The 9,961-nt window shown below is 43.9% G+C and overlaps 1 pseudogene; it reads right to left on the minus strand.

Moving 5' to 3' along the window:
• Window positions 1–240: 240 nt before the first annotated feature.
• Window positions 241–534, minus strand: LOC112405339 (60S ribosomal protein L37 pseudogene; annotated as a pseudogene).
• Between the last annotated feature and the right edge of the window lie 9,427 nt (window positions 535–9,961).

Consider the following 9,961-nt stretch of genomic DNA (forward strand, 5'->3'; position numbering starts at 1 on the left):
GTTGCTCAATCATCTTGCAAATATTTCCAGATTTTTATTTGCTTCCACAGTTATTTCTTGACGAAACTAGTGATCAGCAGATCTATTACAAATTGGTCCCTAAGTACCTTCCAGAGCCATTAATTTAACCTGTCAATTTGAATATTATAGTTTTAATTATTGAGTTTTTCTAATAAGCAGTAGAACGACTTTTTTGGTTGTTTGATTTTTAAACCAGAACATGTATCGCATGACTAATCGTTAAGATGGACTGGGTGCTGCAGCAGCTGCCCTCTTGGGTTTAGGTGTGGTTCCTTCACAGAATCCGTGCCTGAATGTGCGGTGTACAATTTTTAGGTGCCTCGTTCGACCATTCCCAGTGGTATTTCGTCTTTTAGCTTTAGCACTCCAGTTATGCTCTCTCTTTCTCTTGGCAGGGTAGCCACATTTGCCATAGGTCGACTTCTGAAGGTGGTAGGCCTTAGAGCCACAGCGGTGGCACAACACATGCGTCTTATTCTGACGCTTTCCACATGATGACGTTCCCTTCATCATCTCACTTCTGCTGCTGAGACCAAAGATAGAATGACTTTTCAAAACAGAAATTTTATCTGGAATCCAACATAGAACTGAAGAGGACATAGTGTAAACCTTCAACAATTAGTGGAGATTACTTCACTGTAGAACTCCTGGAGATCTCAGGGCAATCCTAGAACTCTGCAGACCTCAGAGAGAAAACCACAGGCCTAGAGGTCAAGGTCAGTTCTCACACATCCTTGAAGTCTTGAATTTAAGAAAAAGGTGCCTGAAAGTACGATGTTGCCTTCCGTTTTGCAAATGCATCAGAACGTGAAGGATTTTAAAAGCATGTATCCCATTGCTGAATGGCAATCAAGTCAGTTCTGGGTTATTTCTTCAGAAAGAAATGGTAACTTTGAGTTCTGTGTTTCCATTTTTAGTCTTTTCACATCACTCCATACCCTTACCACAAAGTGCAGTATGCACTCCTTGTACAGTAATGCATGAGACATGAGAATGGATCACCATGCAGACCATGAACTTCATTGTCCATTGTGTTGTGAGCACACCTGATAGGGTGGGAAAACTCATTTGTTTGCAGAATGACTTACTTTGTGAAGGATGCTCACAGAAGGGATCAGAAAAGTGAACCAACAGGAGGAGGGGACCCACCCAACTAGTTAGAGCACTCCAGGAAGTCTCTTTAGAGTGTTGAGGCAGCAGCAACACTTGGAACCTATGGGTTGCATTCATCAGCTTGCCCAGAGACTTGAAAGTAAGAGAAAAGAGAAAGATCACATAGTTTATTCTGAAGGAGCCATACAGAATCCTGTTTCTCCTGTTCTACTGCTAAAGGCTTTCATGGATATGGAGAAAATCTAGTGATATTATTTCCAGGCTATGAAATAAGTAGACACTGGACAAAGATCTTTCTTTCTGACTTTTAAAGTTAAGTAGAGAGAGCATAGGTTTTTTGACTCAGGATCCATGTTTTCCAGGTTTCCATTCCAGTATAGAGCCTTCTTTGCTATGTGACCTTGAGTTTGTAACATGGGTTTCCTGTGCCTCAGTTTCCTCCTATGTACAGTGAAAATGAGGGTTCCTTTAGCCATCAAAAATGTGAAATGAATGAGACATAGTTTCTATCATCAAAGACCTCCCAATTTGTCAGTGAAATACATTTCACAAGAAGTACTCTTTCTGTCCAGTTGTGGAGTAGGAGACTTCAAACAGGTGATGAGACTTAACTTGAATTTGGGGGGGATGAATGCCAGTGTGCTAAATAAATGAAGGGAAGGGACATTTGGGGTCAGAAAGAACAGCAACTTTAAAGCACAGAGATGGAAAAAATTCACAGTATACTCTAGGATCTGTAGCTGTTGGAAAAAGTTGAAGCATGGGTAATGTGATAAATAGGAGAAGAAGAAGGAGAAGAAGGAAAAGAAGGAGAAGGAAGAGGAGGAGGAGGAGAAGAAGAAGAAGAAGGAGGAGGAGGAGGAGGTGGAGGAGGTGGAGGAGGTGCAGGAGGAGGAGAAGAAGAAGAACAAGAAGAAGAGGAAGAAGAAGAAGAAGAAGAAGAAGAAGAAGAAGAAGAAGAAGAAGAAGAAGAAGAAGAAGAAGAAGAAGAAGAAGAAGAAGAAGAAGAAGAAGAAGAAGAAGAAGAAGAAGAAGAAGAAGAAGAAGAAGAAGAAGAAGAAGAAGAAGAAGAAGAAGAAGAAGAAGAAGAAGAAGAAGAAGAAGAAGAAGAAGAAGAAGAAGAAGAAGAAGAAGAAGAAGAAGAAGAAGAAGAAGAAGAAGAAGAAGAAGAAGAAGAAGAAGAAGAAGAAGAAGAAGAAGAAGAAGAAGAAGAAGAAGAAGAAGAAGAAGAAGAAGAAGAAGAAGAAGAAGAAGAAGAAGAAGAAGAAGAAGAGGAAGGAGAAGGAGAAGGAGAAGGAGGAGAAGGAGAAGGAGGAGAAGAAGAAGAAGAGGAAGAAGAGACCAGATCACAGAGGACATAATAGCTTTATTAAGGGTCTTAGACTTTATCTTGACAACATCTGGAGATCAATGAAAGATTTTCAACAGAGGAATGACATGTGCCACTTTGGTCACAATATAGGACAAGAGCTGGCAAATTATGGCTCATGAGCCAAATCCATGCAGCTCCTGTTTTTCTAAATGAAATTTTATTGGAACAGAGTCATACCCATTCATTTATGCATTGTCTGCCGCTGCTTTTGCATACAATGGAGGAATTCCTTAGTTGTGATAGAGATCCTATGGCCACAATGCCTAAGATATTTACTATCTGGTCCTTTACAGAAAAAGTTTGTCAACCGTGATGTAGAGGATGGATTAAAGGAGGGCAAAGGCTGATGAGAAGGAGTTTTGTTAGGAAGCTCTGCCAAGACTATAGAAGACATGGGCTGAGCCTGAACTAGGCAGGAGCAGTGGAGCTGGAGAGAAGGGGAAGGTGTCAAAGGAGGTGAAATCAACAAGACTTGGTGACTAATTAGATGTGGAGGTGGAATGGTAAGAGGATTCCAAAACAACTCCCAGTTTCTAGCTTGGGCAACTGGTTGGGTGGTGGTGCCAGTTGCTAAGATTGGGTTGTCAGGAGGTAGAGCACTTTGGGGGATAAAAAGGATGGTTCTAATTTAGACACGTAGCACTGTGACATCCCAGCAGAGGTGGTAGCTAGAAATGTGGGTCTGGAGCTCAAAAGAGTGATCTGCTCCAGACATATAGATTTGGGATCTGTCATTATATGGATGCACAGATTACCCAGGTATGTAGAGTGGGAAGAGAGGAGATGACCAACAGTGGTACCCACAGAAAAATCAGTGTTTCAGAATGGACATAGGAAGAGGTACTTGGAAAGGAAATGGTGAAAGAGGTCCCAGAGGGGATGAGGAAAACTAAGAGAGTATTTGCTGAACAAAGTAAGCCAGACAAAGTGACACTAACTACCAATGTTCCATAAAGAGAATGGGGGTGGGTCATCGGGGGCAGAAAGGATGAAAATAAGAGGGATACAAGGCAGCAGGAGATGAATGAAGCTGGGAGGAAATACCCTCCATTTCCTGCACACTTGTTATGTGCCAGAGAACATCTTAAGTGCTTGAGTTCGTTTCATCTGTACAACAGCCTCTCAAGGTAGGAATAGTGATTCCTGTTTTACACATGAGAAAACTGAGGCATAGGTACTTAGCAATTCACTGGAGGTTATACTGCTGGCAAATGGTGTAGTGGGGATTCTAACTCCCAAATCAATGCCTTTGAACCCTACGTCAAGTGACACACCTCTATTCCACCTCCCTAACTCCTTACAAATACCAATTGTCACCAAAGACCAGCTCCAATGTTATGTCTTCTGGAATGACTTCCCACTCAGCTGTCCCCTTCCCGTTCTGGGTCAGCATGATGGGGTCCTGAGGCAGAATTGTATTAGGTCAAGCACACAGAGTTGGGTGCCTGACTGCTTGGGTTCAAATCCTGGCCCCAGCGCGTATAAGCTATGTAACCTCCTCCCACAACCTCCTTGTGCCTCCTCGTGCACTGATAAAATAGGGCTGGCAAGAGTCCCAACCATGTAGGTATGGATTCATGTAAAACTTAGAACAGGACCTAGTGCATAGTGAACATTTAAAAAAATTTTTTTATTGGAGTATAGTTGCTTTACAGTGTTGTGTTTCTGCTGTACAGCAAAGTGAATCAGTTATATGTATACACATATCCACTCTTTTTTTGATTTCCTTCCCACTTAGGTCACCACAGATCATTGAGTCGGGTTCCCTCTGCTGAACAGAAGGTTCTCATTAGTTATCTATCTATTTTATACATAGTAGTGTATATATGTCAATCCCAATCTCCCAATTTGTCCCACTCCCCGTTGGTAACCACAGGTTTGTTCTCTACATCTGTGACTCTATTTCTGCTTTTCCAGTAAGTTCATCTGTACCATTTTTCTAGATTCCACATATAAGCGATATTATATGATATTTGTTTTTCTTTTTCTGACTTACTTCACTCTGTATGACAATCTCTAGGTCCATCGAGCATAGTGAACATTTTTTTTTAAACAAATGGAATGTCTTCACTTTTATTAATTAACTAATTTATTTTTGCTGTGTTGGGTCTTCGTTTCTGTGCGAGGGCTTTCTCTAGCTGTGGCAAGCGGGGGCCACTCTTCATCGCGGTGCGCGGGCCTCTCACTATCGCGGCCTCTCTTGTTGCGGAGCACAGGCTCCAGACGCCCAGGCTCAGTAGTTGTGGCTCACGGGCCCAGCTGCAATGCGGCATGTGGGATCCTCCCAGACCAGGGCTCGAACCCGTGTCCCCTGAATTAGCAGGCAGATTCTCAACGACTGCGCCACCAGGGAAGCCCCGTAGTGAACATTTAATAATTGCAACTCTCCGGTGGCGCTCAGGATGTGCCGTGCTGCTCTAAGTACTATATATAGATTAACATTTAATCCTCACAACACACTTCTAAGGAAATAACTGGTTTTATTTCCACTTTACAGACAAGGAACTGAGGCAGAAAGAGTTTAAATAACTCTGTGATGGGGCTTCAAATACTTGATTTTTGCTAGAAGGGACCTGGGAGTGACGGGTAGACTCCCAATGAGGGGACAAGGGGCCAGGGTGGGAGAGGAGAGCCCCTTGCAATTGATCCCTTGGGTTCTAAAGCTGAAAGGTACCTTGAGGATCTTGTTCTGGTCCTTCTATAGAAAGCATTTCCCTGATAGGCAGGCCACGACTGGCTGTGTGACCTTGTGCAAATCCCTTAAACGTCTCTGAGATTTCACCATCTAAAAAATGGCTTTCTTAGCGGGGATGGTACAATGAGCAGAAATGTATGTAAATGTGTATGGTTAGGATTTTTTTTTTTAAACTTTAGGGCTCCAATTGTAAACATGCTAGTTATTGGGAGTATTAGCATAGAAAGTTTGCTCTCTCTTTATATATATACGTGTGTGTGTGTGTGTGTGTGTGTGTGATGCATTTGTTGAATGAATGAACTTTCTTGTGCCTCGGTTTCTTCTTTTGTGAAATGAGACAAGGCTGGTACCTACCTTGCAGTGTTGCTGTGAGTTTTAAATGTCTTTCTGCCTGCACAGCTTTTAGAGAAATTCCTGGTATGGAGTAAGCACTCATTAATTATTATTGATGGCAGGGAATTTTCTTTCATTTATTTATTGAGCATGGTGGATGCTCGATAAAAACATGTGTAATGAATGAGAGAGAATTTAAAAACAAAACAGCAACGATCAAAAAATACCTCAGTATGCTATGGGCAATGCCCTCCTTTTTGTTAGCAGAGCTCAGACTTGGGTCCCAGCACCAACAAGGCTGTGATAGGTGAGTTCTCAGGGAATGTCTGGGTAGATTCCTTGTGGTCCCAAGTGTCCTGTGCCCACAAACATCTCTGCCTCCTGTCTCTTAAGGGTGCTAACGGTCTGGAGCTGGCGAATGCAGACTTACACAGAGGGGTACCAGCTCCCAGCTGAACCAGAGATGTACGGAATTTGGCAAGTGCTAAGGGGAGTTTCATTACAGCAGTGAGCGCTGTCCAGATAAAAGCTACCTGGCACGACTGGACTCTTCCTGATCCTCCAGATGGCCTGGGCAACGCTCCAGATTGAGGAGCTCTGAGGAAGGTGGTGGAGTCTCCGTGGTTCTGTGTCTATAGCTCCAAGCCCCAGGTCTCAGCTGTGTGTGCTGAGGGCTTTTGTGGCCCAGCCCCCTCTGTTCATTCTGTTGGCTTCTAGGGACAACCTCCGTGATCCCCGCCTCGTGGGATGATGAATCGTCTCCATTACAATCAATCACTTGGGGAAAGTGGTTGTGCTCGAGTGCAGATTCCTTAGGCTCGTAATCATGTCCGGCAGCTCCTGGATTCCAGTTGTTTCTCACCCAGACAGCCAGAAGGCAGAAGTGTCTATACCCCATGCTTTTACTGACAGGTGTGAAGATAAGAGCGTGGCCTTTGGAATTATACTGACCTGGGTTTGAATTCCACCACTGACGGGTTGTGGCTCTGCGCAAACCTTTCACCTCTTAAAATCTTGATTTGCTCCGTCTGCAAGATGAGGATAATATTTCCCTGATGGTTCCAGGTAAAGCTGAAAGTAATTCATACAGGGATTCCTAGCATAGAGGCTGGTGCCTAGGTGAAGCATGATAGAAGGCAGCACTATGATTGATGCAAGCAAGCAAAAAGATTTAGAGGAAGGGCAGCAAACTTTGTCTGTAAAGGGCCAGACAATAAATATTTGAGGGTCTATGGGACCAGACAGTCACTGTGGCAGCTACTCAACTCTGCCACATGAAAGTGGCCACAGACCGTTCTTAAATCAATGAGCAGAGCTGTGTTCTGATAAAACTTTATTGATAAAAACAGGCTGCTGGGGGCTTCCCTGGTGGCACAGTGGTTAAGGATCCACCTGCCAATGCAGGGGACATGGGTTCGAGCCCTGGCCTGGGAAGATCCCACATGCTGTGGAGCAACTAAGCCCGTGCGTCACAGCTACTGAGCCTGCGCTCTAGAGCTCACGTGCCATAGCTACTGAGCCTACTTTCCACAACTACTGAAGCCCACGTACCTAGAGCCCATGCTCCGCAACAAGAGAAGCCACTGCAATGAGAAGCCTGTGCACTGCAACAGAGTAGCCCCCGCTCGCCGCAACCAGAGAAAGCCCGCGCACAGCAACAAAGACCCAACGCAGCCAAAAATAAAATAAAAAATAAATTAAGGAAAACAAACAAACAAACAGGCTGCTGGCAGGATTTGGCTCCCGGGTTGTAGTTTTCCCACACAAGGAGACTGAGTCCTATAATATCTGTATGTTCTAGTCACTAATAATATTTAATCTGTTTTACCTTTATGGCGGGTATTTAATTCTTCCTTGAGAGACTCAGCTTGGAAGCCTAAATTTTCTTTGTCCCTGTACTCAGGTATGACTGGGCATATCCTCAGAGTCCATTTTGCATATGGAACTAAGGTTCTAGCTCAAGGAAACAGAAAATGGAAGTGTACTAACTTGGTTCAAGGATGTTGGTTCAGTGTAGCAAGGAAAAGTGGTTTTGAGTATATTTGTTTCTGGTAGGCAGGGGATGTATCCGGCTCCTCTGTAGGGCCTGGTACAGAGTAGTCAGTCTCTGGTGAGTTAATTCAATAAACAGATCCTAAATAATTTCCTTCAGTCCTTTTCACACAGTTGTATGTCCCTGACAGTTTGGGGCTCTTGCTAATTGGATGGAAAGCTTCCATCTGAGGTTCATAACAAATGTTCATGACCAAGTTAGGTAGCCATTTAGGGTTATTTGTCTAATGTGCTCCCAATGCTTCACGAGGTTAGTGTCCCCACAGTAGCAGAGGGCAGTGTTCCTTGAAGATCATAGCAGATAATTTCCAAATACAGCCACATCAATGTATCAATATACATGCCACCCCACATGTTCTTATTACAATGTGATATGAACACTTTTCCATCAAAACGTGGGCTTTATGTTCCCTCCCCTTGGACCTGGATGGACCTTTGTAACTGCCTTGATCAACAGAATGTGGCAGAAGTGAGGCTGCACGACCCCCAAGGCGAGGTCATAAAAGTCAATATGTGGGCTTCCCTGGTGGCGCAGTGGTTGAGAATCTGCCTGCTAATGCAGGGGACACGGGTTCGAACCCTGGTCTGGGAGGATCCCACATGCCGCGGAGCAACTAGGCCTATGAGCCACAAGTACTGAGCCTGCGCGTCTGGAGCCTGTGCTCCACAACAAGAGAGGCCGCGATAGTTAGAGGCCTGCGCACCGCAATGAAGAGTGGCCCCTGCTTGCCACAACTAGAGAAAGCCTTCGCACAGAAACGAAGACCTAACACAGCAAAAATAAATTAATTAATAAATTCCTACCCCCAACATCCAAAAAAAAAAGTCAATATGTATACAATGGAATATTACTCAGCCATAGAAAGAAACGAAATTGAGCTATTTGTAATGAGGTGGATAGACCTAGAGTCTGTCATACAGAGTGTAGTGAGTCAGAAAGAGAAAGACAAATACCGTAGGCTAACACATATATATGGAATTTAAGAAAAAAAAAATGTCATGAAGAACCTAGGGGTAAGACAGGAATAAAGACACAGACCTACTAGAGAACAGACTTGAGGATATGCGGAGGGGGGAAGGGTGAGCTGTGACAAAGCACGAGAGAGGCATGGACATGTATACACTACCAAACGTAAGGTAGATGCGTGGGAAGCAGCCGCATAGCACAGGGAGATCAGCTCGGTGCTTTGTGACCACCTGGAGGGGTGGGATAGGGAGGGTGGGAGGGAGGGAGACGCAAGAGGGAAGAGGTATGGGAACATATGTATATGTATAACTGATTCACTTTGTTATAAAGCAGAAACGAACACACCATTGTAAAGCAATTATACCCCAATAAAGATGTTAAAAAAATAATAATTATAATGCCAAAAAAAAAAAAAGTCAATATGGTCTCACCTGTTTTTTCTCGCTCTTAGGACACTTGTCCTTGAAATCCATACACCCTGTTGTGAGGAAGCTCAGGCCACATGGAGAAGCCACATGGAAGTGTTTTGGCTGACACTTAGCTTAAACCCCAGCTGACAGTCAATGTCAACATGTGAGTAAATGAGGGTTCAGATAGTTCTGGCCCCTGGCCTTTGAATCTTCCACTTGAGGCCTCAGACATCATGAGGGAGGAATTAGTGTCCAAATGCCCTACCCAGAGAGAGATCACAAGTGATGACTGAGATTTTTAAGCCACTAAGTTTGGGGTAATTTGCTATGCAGCATTAGGGAACTAATGTAAAGATATTGCAATCCTTTACTGTCCCGATGGTCCTATTATGTCACAGAGGACTTGAGAGCACAGTAATGCTGAGAAAAGCCAGCAGGCACCATGGGGTCATCATTCATTCATTCAGTACCTACTCTGTATCAGGCTCTGTGTAAGATTCTGGGGAAACATAGGTGTAGATGCTGCTTCAGCTTCTATACTCAAAGAGGTCATAACATACAGGAGAAGATAGACTCTAACCAATAACTAAATTTACAAACTGATAAGGGCTTAAAGGAGACTGTAGGAAGTGAGGCAGGAAAACAATGAAAGGAACAATTATTTATACCTGGAGGAGTGTGGAAAAGCTCTACGTAGAAAGTGTCACTCAGTTGGGCTCTGTAGGAAGAATAGCAGTTCACTAGGTAGCCAGGCAGGGAGGTGGAATTCTAGGCAGAGGGAACGGTGTGCAGAAAAGTCAGCAGGTGGGAAGGAGTCTGGAGGGTTGGGGGAATCAGGTGGCTGGAAAGTGGAATTGGAAGGAGGGCTGTCAAGAAAAGAAACAGGGAAGGTAGGATGGAGTCCTACTGTGACGAGCTTTCCGTGGTTGTTCTGAGAACATTAAAATTTATTCTACAAGCAATATTTCAGATGGGTCATTTTCCAACAGCGTGGAGGG

Source organism: Neophocaena asiaeorientalis, unplaced genomic scaffold, assembly GCF_003031525.2.
Source record: "Neophocaena asiaeorientalis asiaeorientalis breed wild unplaced genomic scaffold, Neophocaena_asiaeorientalis_V1.1 scaffold342, whole genome shotgun sequence".
In the NCBI taxonomy this organism is placed as follows: domain Eukaryota; kingdom Metazoa; phylum Chordata; class Mammalia; order Artiodactyla; family Phocoenidae; genus Neophocaena; species Neophocaena asiaeorientalis.